Genomic DNA, 12,115 nt, shown 5'->3' on the forward strand with positions numbered 1-12,115 from the left:
TTGATGCGGGAGACCAGAGGAGGCCTTTGTTAGTAGAAAGGCTGCATGGGTCAACTGACAACCCAGTACTTCAAAGATTACACTTTACTGAACCATCTAGAGCAGGGGTGGGCAACTTTTTTCGTCAGCGGGCCGAATGAAATTTTCGTATCATGATGCGGGCCGGAATAGATTGAACGATTTAATAAAAAAAATCAGAACCTAAAAAATGTTATATTACTTGAATTACCAAATTATTAATGTATTTTTTTTTTTTTTTTTTAAATATCTGAATGTCCAATTATCATTGAAAATGCGGCATTCGGCATCAATTTTTCTTTTTTTTTTAATTGGCTCATTTTATGGGCTATAAATTATATTAAATTAAAAATTGTAATAATTAGAAAAGGCATAAAACATAAAATATCTCGCACCAATATTATTTTTTTCAATAAGAAGTCAAACCCAAAGAAACTTCGTTCGATCGATGCTACAATAATAATTAGGAAATAACTCTTTGACGCTGCGTAGAATCACTTGGTTACTGTTGTACTGGCCGCGATTCCCGATTGAACCGAATTAAGCCGAACGTTTACGGCGAGTGTAGTCAGGTATGGATTTTCTATATTTATGCATTTACCGAGGGGGCCGGATTCAACATCGTCGCGGGCCGGCTGTTACCCACCCTTGATCTAGAGTATATATAGTAATTATAAAATTTCTTAATATGTTAATATATAATAAAATTCTTATTTCCCTGGAAATTTTTCTAGTACTGTTATGTTTATGGTTTCATTTTCTGTTTCGGTAAAGTATCATTTAAATCAGTACTGTTCAGACATATTCTTCGGATACGGACCACTTTTATATTTGAGATAACGGCCACGGAATCAAAAAAAAATATTAAACTATATATATGCAAATAGTATATCATTATATAGTAATATATAATAATTATATTTTAAATATAGTGTTATATACTCGTATTTAACATGTGTTGAATACGTTAGGTTCTTATAGGCATAGCTGTATCTTCAATTACAGCTGATATGATTCTCGCCTACCGAAAAAAAAAAAAAAAAAAAAAAACTGAAAAAACGCTGTTTTGTGGTCTAGCGGACCACAAGTTAGGAAACAATGGTCTAATTACTATTACTGTATTGCTATTTTAAGATTTTGGGACTGTTCTTTGTTCAAAAGTAGGCACCGTATGAAACTTCGTTTCGTGCTCTTAAAATCTAGGAAATAAAAGTAACAAAAGTAAGAAGGTGTGTTCCAAAGTATTTAACTCATCCAGACCGTTTATTTTGGGGGATTTATTTCCACTCAAATAAATCCAGACATTTTCTTTAGATAATACAAAAACATATTATTAGTATTGGTCGCAGCGAACTTTTTCTTCGATGTCGATGCCCGTGTCAATATCATTTATGAAAATTAGAAATAGGAGGGGACCAAACACTATCCCTGAGGAGTCCCACTTGTTATGCTGGTCTACCCTGAACACTGATCATTTATGACAACCATTTGTCTCCTATCTTTTAGCCAGCCTGTAATGACTAAGATCTGATGTTTTTATTTTATTTATTTATTTATTATTATTTTTTTTTATCATCACTCATCACTAAAAGTGAAGTGGAAAATTATCGACCTGTCAGTCTGAATTCAGTGGTAGGGAAAATCATGGAGGCAATGATCAAGGGTGGAATTCAGGATCATTTGGATCGAACTGAAATTCTCAAGGATACTCAGCATGGATTTGTAAAGGGAAAATCATGTTTAACAAATCTGGTTCGCTATTTCGAAAGGGTCACTCACGAGCTGGATATAAGGAATAATTTCGACATTGTTTATTTAGATTTCAGCAAAGCTTTTGACTCAGTCCCACATGAGCGGTTGCTTTATAAGCTGGAACAGGTTGGAATCACTGCGAAAATCCTTAAATGGATAGCAGGATGGCTTCAGGGCAGGAGGCAGAGGTTTGTGATAAATGGCTATTCCTCAGATTGGGTTGATGTAAGAAGTGGGATTCCCCAAGAATCAATATTAGGACCACTGTTGTTATTAATTTTCATAAACGACATCGATGAAGGGATAGAGGGCGTAATGTCTAAATTTGCAGATGATGTTAAAATTGGTAGAGTAGTTAATGATCACTGTCAAGCTGAGCTTCTTCAGAGAGACCTAGATAGACTTCAGGAATGGTCAGAAAAATGGCAGCTGCTTTAATCAAACAAAGCATAAGGTATTATACTTTGGAAACAGTACACCTGGGAAACAGTAATCCCAAAATAACTTATTCACTTCGTGGAGTTCAACTAAACCAAGTACTGGAGGAAAGGGACTTGGGTATTACGATACGGTCAGACATGAAATTCTCTGAGCATTGTAAACAGGTTGCAAGGAAGGCCCATGGTGTCCTATCGATGAGCTATCGAACTTTTGCAAGTAGAGATAGGGACGTGATAATCCCATTATATAAGGCTTTTGTTAGACCACACTTGGAATACTGTGTTCAAGTACGGAGGCCGCACCTAAAGAAAGACATTGAGCTTCTTGAACGGGTGCAAAGACGGGTAACTCGCCTGGTGAGATCGGCAAAAGGGCGTCCTTATGAAGAAAGACTTCGAATATGTGGGTTGCAGAGTTTGGAAACTAGACACCTTACAGGAGACTTGATTGAGGTGTTTAAGGCTCTGACAGGCATCAGTAAAATGAATGAGGACGAAATTTTCAATATTATAAATGATGCTAGAACTAGGGGACATAAATTTAAGTTACGGGGGGAAATGTTAGATTGGACTGCAGGAAGTTTTATTTTAGCCAGCGAGTTATAAATTACTGGAATAAGTTGCCTACATGTGTGGTAGAGGCTGACAGTGTGGGGAAATTCAAAGGTTATCTGGATAGTACCTTCGGGTGAGAGAAGCGCATAGGATGATAGGTTTAATTTCCTTTTATTTTATTAATTATTATTATTTATTTTATTTTTTTATCATTGTTTTATTCTGTTTTTTTTTTTTTTTTTTTTTTTTTGGCTGGTGCAGCCATAGGCTTTCTTGCACCATGCGGACATTACTAATACTAATACTAATCACTGTTTGATCCTGTTACAATGTGTGAGACAATTGTCATAAAGATGCAAATACAGATATAAATATACACTACAAATATGCAAGTATAATAAATACACAGACGCAAATATAAATTTAAATTATATTACAAGAAATATTTACTTATTATTGAGGATAAATATATCCTTATCCATTCAATAAAAAAATTAAAATTTAAATCAGAAATTAGTTTAAAATATTTAATGTGACATTTATTACAATATAGTTGTATATTCACAACTATATTGTAAATTACTAAATTTACATAACTGATAAAATGATTATAAAAAGAATGAAATTAAGATCATTATAAGACCAATGAATAGAAACGTAGTGAATAAATGAATTGAAATATTGAGAAAGTATTAATCTGAACCTGCTTAGAGTAATCGATGTTTGATTTCTTATAGGACTACAGATTGTTCTTAGTGATACTTTCGATACTACTTCAGTTTGTCAACCAGAGTCAGTGTGCTAAGTTGACTGCGTAATAAGGACAGCAACTCAGGTATGTCAATATTCACTGGTATTATTTATTACTGAATTATTTCAGTTACCATTAAATTTAGCGTTCTCTTGCAAATTAACTATTAATATTGTCTGTTAAATGAGCATTAATGTAAAATTTCCTATTAACTATTAATTGTTCAATTCATTACACTTCGTACTCAATAACATAAAACTTAATATTATTAAGAATGATCAATGTAATTAAAGTAAGAAATGAAGTTACCACATTTACCTGTTCTGTTGTCTTTACAGTCACTGAAAAAGTGGTACAGGAAGTACCACCACGAAACGTCTGAGAATAATCTGTAGTCTTTTAAGAAATTAAACACATATTACACTTTACTCAGGTTGAATTGTTTGTTTTCTCACTTTTCTCCATTTTTTATTTACCTGTTAACTTCAGAAAGCAGGTAAATAAACTTCAGAAAAAAGTAATTACTATTTTTATAATTAAAAACAGGAGTAAGAAGAGATAGTAGGTAGCTAGCCCCATAATTTTGGAGGTGAAAGGAACTTCCTATTCATTTACTGACGAAGCAAACTACTATTAAAATGACTAAATGATACAAGAAGCGGAGTTTTGGTGGGATTAAAATGGATTTTTTTTTTCTTTTCTTTTTTCCGGGAAATTGGGCTACCGAAAAACTGATTTTCTGACACTTGACAAACTTAGTTTGAAAGATAGACGCGCGGTCTGGTCATGACTCGTTTAAATAGATAACATTTGTGATGTTAACTAGGTTTGCTATAAGACTGTTTTGTAACAGACAAGAATGCAGTACAGAAATCTTTGCACATTCTCCCTGTCTCTGAAGAATTCTGTGTGCGTGTGTAGTTTTGAAAGAACTTTAACGAATATACAGTATATATAAATCCCTATTCACCCCATTTTAGGTGTTTTGTAACGCTGCAAAAATTATGTAGCTCACGGAAGTGAGCCCCTCGCTTTTGTATTTGTTAGCAAGGGACTTAGCATCGTTCTAACCCTACATTTCAAGAAAGTGGCAGATTCTTAATGCAAGTAATTGACTCGTTATACTTCTAAGTGCAGCAGAGAAACAGAGCCTGTTTCTCTGCTACACTCCGAAGTATACAGTACACAGAGAGCGGGTTGTTGAAGAGCGGAAGACTGTCACTTGGTCGTACTGAAGCGACAATGAAATCACCGTCTGCTATTGGCAGATGGTCTGCAAAGACCGAGTTAAGAGTCTTGCTTCTACCCAGCTAATGGACGACAGAAATCCCCTTTAATTGGAGACGTCAGAGACTGCAATAGGCATGTTGGTAGAGGTATTGCCGCGATGTGAGTGGAGTGTCATTGTAGGGATATGACATTTTGTCCTGTGTGACAGCGGCAGGCGTAACCGCGTTTTGTTCGTGGTGATGGAAAGTGCTTGTTCGTGCTCCCGATCCTTGGTGCTGGTTAGCTTGCAAGAGAAACTCCTACTAATAAAGTATCTGATGCTGTTAGCGTGCCGCTAATGACTTTGCTGTCAGGTGTCTACTCTGTTACCGTCTTTCATTTGCAATAAGTGGACCCAAATCTTAGACACACACGCGGGCGGGCGCGCTACATGAATTTTTGCTATTCCGCATGAGATTTACCTTGCTGTATACCGATGCGATGTGAGAATTGCTATTAACAGCACGCATGTCGTTATACAGTATATTGTAGTAAATACAGCACTTACTGTTCTCTTGTGTTTCTCTCTCCCTCACGTACAAATATGAATGAATGAAATTGCCCATTATAGCACAAAAATGTAATATAGATAAAAAATAAATAAAATGTTATGTAAGCCTAAATTATTTAATAATGAAAAGTTTTAGTTAGACGTATAACGTGAGGAAGTTCCATGTTATACTTCGTTGTGCTTATAATTTTGCATACAGTACTGTATCCATTTCATATTTTCTTCGACAAGGCAGGCGCCCAGATTATTTTGTTCGACATGGGTGATTTAATTTTGCTTAAATGTTAAGAAATGATTTCAGTAAGTAGCAAGAATTGAATCCAGCTCTTTTTCACACTGTCGGGGATTTATTGCAACGACGTTATCCGCATACAATATTTGTCTTTGCAAGCAGCTATTTGCGCGGACAATATTCAGTTAAGTAACACCATTCGATCGCTGTACTATGCTTTTCTCATCCGAAGAATTTAAATGTGAATGAATATCAAAGGATCAGTTTTTAATCTTCCAAAGAAGGTGTAAAAGTGAAATATTATGAATTCAACTCAATGAGGATGTTCTCACCTGATGAAGGTAGTGGCTATAGACCCAATGCCTTAAAAGAGGAAGTCGGTATAAGAAAATAAAACTGTGTTGAATATGTGTCGTCTTGTTTCCTAGTAATTAAAAGAAAATTAAAAATTGCAATGTGATTTGAAGAAAACTTTTGAAGAAATATCATTAATATCTAAAAAAAAAAAAAAAATAGATAAATAAGCTGAAACAGCGTCAGCTTCAAGAATATTTCTAGCTCAAAATACGCGAGCTAAGAGTAGAGCCCTCGTTTGAAACCAAATACTGTACAAAATCGAATTTGCGGGCCAAATGTCAAAGTATAAGTATTAATCGAAATAATAACAGAGTGCAACTTATAAAACTTTAGATTATTCTGATAGGTGATGTTATAAAACATATATAATATCAAGTTTTATTTATTGACATCAAATAGAGATGTATACTTCTCCCCGAGACAGGAGGGTGTGTCGGTGGGGTGATAAGCACATTAGACACGTAATTATTTTAGAGAGTAAGAGATATTTTACAATAATGATAACAACATTTAGTAGTAATGCCAATGGCTGCAGTTATTACTTATTGAACGAAACTTATTGATTACTTATTGAACGAAAAAATTAGGGATTATTTAAAATATATATATTAGTCTGCATCTGCAATGCTCTAGGGGGGGGGGGCAGGATCTGAAGCATCAGATGTGTGAAGTTGAATCACACCACTTGTAGATAGTCTTTGGTCCGAGATGGATGCGCTCATAGGTAGCACAAATGGCAGAGCCGCCGTCCTCCCCGCACCGGATGGAAAAGACCGAGTTCAAGTCCCTTCGATGACATGAGGAATTTTTATGGGCCTATTTACAATGGCTGAGTTAGTTGGTGTCAGACGAGGGTAGCATGGAATTTTCTTCCGGAAACTTGGGTTTTTCGTCCAGCAAACAGACGCAATTTACAGAGAGTATAGACGGAGCAATATGGTCTTAGTTGCTGACGCTCCTTAAATCCTACAACAACAACAGCAACGACAACAACAGCAATGACAACAACCGAGATGGATCTCTGAATTCACTTCATTCTGGCTGAAGAGGAGGAGATAGGCTTGATGGCGATCTGTTGTCCGGTACGCTTTCTTCACACACACATCCGTTCCCAATCGATCCGGATTAAAGGAGTCGAGTATGTATGTTGTATGGGAACAATTTCTAGGTGGGGGAGTTCTTTATGCGGATTCGACCTAGACAGGATAGCAAAAAAAACTGCGCGGAGTAGATGGCCGAGTGAGGATTACCATCATGGAGGATGCCTCCGTTCTGTACGTGACAAGCTGTGCCAGAATAAGGATGTTGGTCTTTGAGTAGGCTCTCCCAAGGGGTCCATCCTATGGTAGTGTAAAGAATGGTGAATGGCCTTCCTAGGGAGCAGTTTAGCCAATAGAGGATCCAGTATTAGATCCCTAGGAGGGCAGAATCCTATATCACAGAGATCCTATATGGTTCTTTAATATGGGGTTAGCCTTTATAGGGCTAATGAGGTCACACGCCTGGGGTGATGAGTGAAGGGTGAACGACTCCCTCCTAAGCTCCTGTTTGGTTCTCCATAGTGACCCCAGGGATTTCCTCCTGGCAAGGTAAGGTCCGATCCAAAGATCAACTGGTCTATCCAAACAATACTCAAGTCGAGGCGCTGCTGGACCCTTGTGACGTCGTGTTTCCCCTCCCTATTGACACCATGATGTTGTTCTTTAGCCTTTTCTATGTGAATGTGATTTGTGCTGCCTTTTCTGGAAGGTTAGACAAATCCAATCGTTTTGAGGAAATTGGCCACAGCAAACATCTGCAAAGTGAGTTTCTTAGAGTTCTTAGAGACACTGCTGCCAATGGAAGGACTTTTGCTTTCATAAGGGTGACAATAGTGGTGTCCAACAGTTTTTGAACTCTATAGTGAGACCAGCTGATGATATTACCAACAGCAAATTCTAATTCATTCAGTGAAGAAATCGTATCAGCTGCTAGGCTTTTCATATCAACTAAGAAATGCTTTCAACGCTTAGACGAATTGAATGTAATTTGACCTAAAGAAACTCGTGGCAAACGAGAAGAAGCATGGGATGCATATAAATTATCAAATTATCAGGTAGTGTAGATATCTACAGCAGAAATACGAGTGAACTAGTCTGTAAGTCTGCAATCAGGTCACAAATAAGGTTAAGCAAGCTAGGCCATATTACAAGAAGTCTCCTGCAAAGAAAGGCAGCAACGAAGTCTTTACTTATGTAAACTGTAGAATGAAAGGATTGAATCATATTGGTCAACTAGATATGAATGGATTTACTGTTGATGATCCTGCTTAGGTTGCCGATGAGTGGAAATTTTTAGGGATAGAGATGCCAAAAATGAGTGAAATTTTGGAGGGGAGTTGAGTGATATTATGTCAACTGAGAGGAAAGTGGAGGAGAATTGTTGAAGCTAATTGTGAAAAAAAGCGCCCATAATTCTGTACCAGGTACATAATGTATCCTGCCGCTAGCATATTCAACGTGTTTTACATTTAAGAGTCATCGGCAAGCGTTAAAAACGTTTTAATTTTCAGATATTAATAAAATTCATGGATAATAATATAACAATGCTTTTATTTTATTAATAATAATTACATATCGGTTACTGAAAGTATTGGTCTGTGATGACTAAAGTAGGATATATCAGTTTTACATTGAAGAGATTTTAGTTCACGACTAAATACACCATCTATAGTTGTTCCATTACGCGTAGTATTTATCAAAAGATCTGATGACATGTCCAAGTTGAGGAAGGTTTTTTTGTATCTTAAAACCTTAATATTTCTGTTTCTGAAGTCCTTAGCTTTCCAACGATATGCTATACGTCCACTATAATCCCGTTTATTATGTGAGAAAATTTCCCTGATCACATGTTCATATTTCCACTATCCCGGAAAAAAAAAAAATACTGCAATTTTCATAGGTTTGAAAGTTTTTCCTCTAGTATAGAGCTAAGTTGAAGCTTTGTGCAAAATTTCATTAAATTTGGTCCAGTAGAAGATAAATTATTGTTTGTCATCATGCAAGTATGATTGCAGTAATACAAGTTACAATAATTCGCTTCTGGCGGAAGCTGAAGATGACGTCACTTCCGTAACACATTTCGCGTGACGGTTTTTCTTTACAAAATTTTTGGAATAACGCCAGTAAAAACGTTTTTAACGTCAAAAAGGTTAAAGTGTAAAGTGTATTTAGTGTCTAACGGCACCAGGGGTTTCCCCCATCTCCGCGTTGCTTTCATTGTGGTTGTACCAGTTCACTGGGACGGCCAGAGATTTAAAAGTGTATGGATATTGTACATGTGTAGTGTTGTGTTCTGTTGTTCATCTGGCCGTTTAGCCGCTAGACCCCTGCTGGGGCCCAACGTTGCCCACACTTGGCCCCGTGGAGACAGACCAGATACACCAGTATTTTTAGATAAGTACTCTGGCAGGTCCTGCCACCTAATTTCCTGAGATTTCAGTGGCTAGGACCTATATATATATATATATATAAAAGGGGTGGGGAGAGGGGAGAGATTTTTGCTGGCGATATAGGTAGAGTAGTTGGGAGGAAGAGACGGAAGGCTGGGGGAAAAAGACAGAAATATGGTGTCAATAGGGAAGGCGACCCCAGGTATATCAGTGGGGCATACCCTTGCCCCACCAGAGGGAAAATAGGGGGTGGTGGTGGGGAGGGGCAGAAAGACCTTCCCCTCACCCAACCAGGGACAGGGAGAGAATGTGGGCTGGGCAAGGGAGCCCCGCCCAGTTCGCCATAGCGGCAATTTGCAGTGCCCTCCAGCAAGTGCAGTCTGATGATGACTCGTTGGTGAGGCTTGGTCCTTTTCTAGGTGTGCGGGTTCATCCTGGGAGCGACGACATCCTGGCTGGAGCCACTCCCATTGGTTCCTAGGTCGATGCTGTTTCATTTATTCTGCTGCATATTACGCTGTTTGTCCTTAGTATTTTGCTATCCTTTCCTCTGTGTTGATGTTTTATCAGTTTGCCTTTATTTATTATTTGTTGTCATGTATTCGTTGTGGATGGCTATTTCTGTTTGTCGTCTATTGAAGACGTCAAGTGCAAATTGGCTGAGGGCTTTGTATTCATCTTCTGAATCCAGTAGATAAAAGTACTCTGGCAGGTCCTGCCACTCTTGATTATTCGCCAAGTATTGAATCTCAGTTATAAGTCTACTTCTGTGTTCTTCGTAGCATTCACAGTCGTGCATAATATGCTGCTAGGTTTCAGGTTCTCCACAGGTGCATGTGGACTCTTCTATTATTTCGAGTGCGTTCAATTTTGCTTTAAATGGGCCGTGGCCCATCAGGAGGTAGGTTGTATTTAGCCCAGGATAGAACCACGAGGGGGCTTTTGGGTACATTTTTGCGACTATCGGTATGAAGCTTCTTGTAACTTGACCCTTTGGCGACATCTCCCATCTGTGCTCCCAAATCTTCAACATGTGAGCCACTATTCGTTGTTTCTCTGTCGTCCGGCTGTTGGTTGGGTCCAAAGTAAAGTCATAGATGGAGGCAGGTATATTCTTGGACAGTAAATACATGAGTCCACATCTAGTCACCTCGAGGTCCAGCGGAAGAGCTCCTGCCGGGACCTGCAGAGCATGGGTGCTCACCGTTTTGCATGCCATAGTTATAGTTAGAAGTATAGTGTATAGTGTGTTCGTGTCTAACGGCACCAGGGGTTTCCCCCATCTCCGCGTTGCTTTCATTGTAGGTGTACCAGTTCACTGGGAAGGCCAGAGATTTAAAAGTGTATGGATTTTGTAAGTGTAGTGTTGTGTTTCGTTGTTCTTCTGGCCATTTAGCCGCTAGACCCCTGCTGGAGCCCAACGTTGTTAACACTATGCTCGTGGAGGCAGACCAGGTACCCAGTAATTTTAAGTTTTACTCTGGCAGGTCCTGCCACCTAATTTCCTGAGATTTCGGTGGCAAAGACCTATAAAAAAATAAAAAATAATAAATAAATAAAAAAATAATAATAATAAAATAATAATAATAAAATAATAATAATAAATAAATAAATAAAAAATTTTAAAAATAAAATAAAAAATAATAATTTAATAGTATTGGGAAGTAGTCGCTGAAAGGTTAGGCCGAAAGGGGTTTTCGTATGCATTTGGAATTTTGACAATTTTTTTTTTAATTTTGACATCGTATGGGGCATTCGCTAGTGTTTAGGCAGAGTAGGGTGGGAGACTGAAGACAGGCGGGGAAAAGTCAAAAATATGGAACCGATAGGGATGGCGACCGCAGGTCAAAGTTTTAAATTTTAATTTAGACTGTGTGGGGTTACGCTGTGAAAGTGAACAGAGTAGGGAAGAGACTGAAGGCTAGCGGGAGGAAATAGGAAGTAAGGGGTCGATAGAGGAGGTGACCCCTGTGGTCAGTGGGGCAGGCCCATGTCCCACCAGGAGGAAAAGGAGGGCGAGGAGGGGAAGAGACAGTGAAACCATCTCCTTCCCTCCCCAGGGAAATGGAAAGAAAGTACCGTGCAAGAGAGCACAGGTATAGCCTGTAGCGTTGGCAGCGGAGCTGCAATGAGGTCAAGTCCATAGGTGGTAGATGACTTTCATCAACCGGTGAAATACCACCGCTTTGCTTATTGGAGGCTTGAAGTGGCGAACCCCATGTTTAGTCTCTAGAGCAAAGTTTGCGGCATCCCCCCCTCCCCCCATACTTCTCCTTTAACCCATGCAGGGTACTACGTACTATAGGTTTTGATACCTTTCGTGTTTGGGGTTTTCATAAAAAAAAAAAAAAAAAGGTCTTCTATTTAAGTTCTGCTTCTTTTAAAGAGATGTCAACTTCTAGGTTTGTCGGTCATTCCTGAGACAAGTCCTGTACTTGCAGTTCGGGTTGTTGAGGTTGCGCTTGCAGTCTGTCATCAAGTTTTTCAGCTTTAATCTTCTTTCGTTTAAAGAGGAGAAATGCTGGTTGGTGATATGTTTTGTCTTTGCGTTGTCATGGTTGAGTGACATTTCCTCTTTTCCTCAGTGTATGGCAATTTGCACCCTTCTACTCGCGAAGAGGTCCTGGGCGAATCGTGACAATGCTTTATAATCCTCTTCGGTTTCAAGGAGAAATTCTTGTCCTCTTGGAAGATATCTCACTTTTGCAATTAGAATACATCTTAGGTCTTCATATATGGGACAGTCAAACATAAGATGGTTCTAGTCTTCTATTTCTCCACAAGTGCCATGTGGGTTGTT

The 12,115-nt window shown here is 38.4% G+C and overlaps 1 protein-coding gene across 3 annotated transcripts in view; it reads left to right on the forward strand.

The window, feature by feature from the left end:
• The window catches only part of LOC150087109 (protein O-linked-mannose beta-1,2-N-acetylglucosaminyltransferase 1-like), a 637,681-nt gene that overhangs the window by 150,104 nt on the left and 475,462 nt on the right, over positions 1-12,115 (forward strand). For all 3 annotated transcript variants that reach the window (XM_090372960.1, XM_090372959.1, XM_090372965.1), the window contains exon 2: positions 3,503-3,600. The gene's annotated coding sequence lies outside the window, so the exon portion shown is untranslated. The remainder of the gene's footprint in view (positions 1-3,502; positions 3,601-12,115) is intronic.

The sequence above is a fragment of the Mastigoproctus giganteus genome, chromosome 4, assembly GCF_048544385.1.
Source record: "Mastigoproctus giganteus isolate SK-2022 chromosome 4, ASM4854438v1, whole genome shotgun sequence".
In the NCBI taxonomy this organism is placed as follows: Eukaryota; Metazoa; Arthropoda; class Arachnida; order Uropygi; family Thelyphonidae; genus Mastigoproctus; species Mastigoproctus giganteus.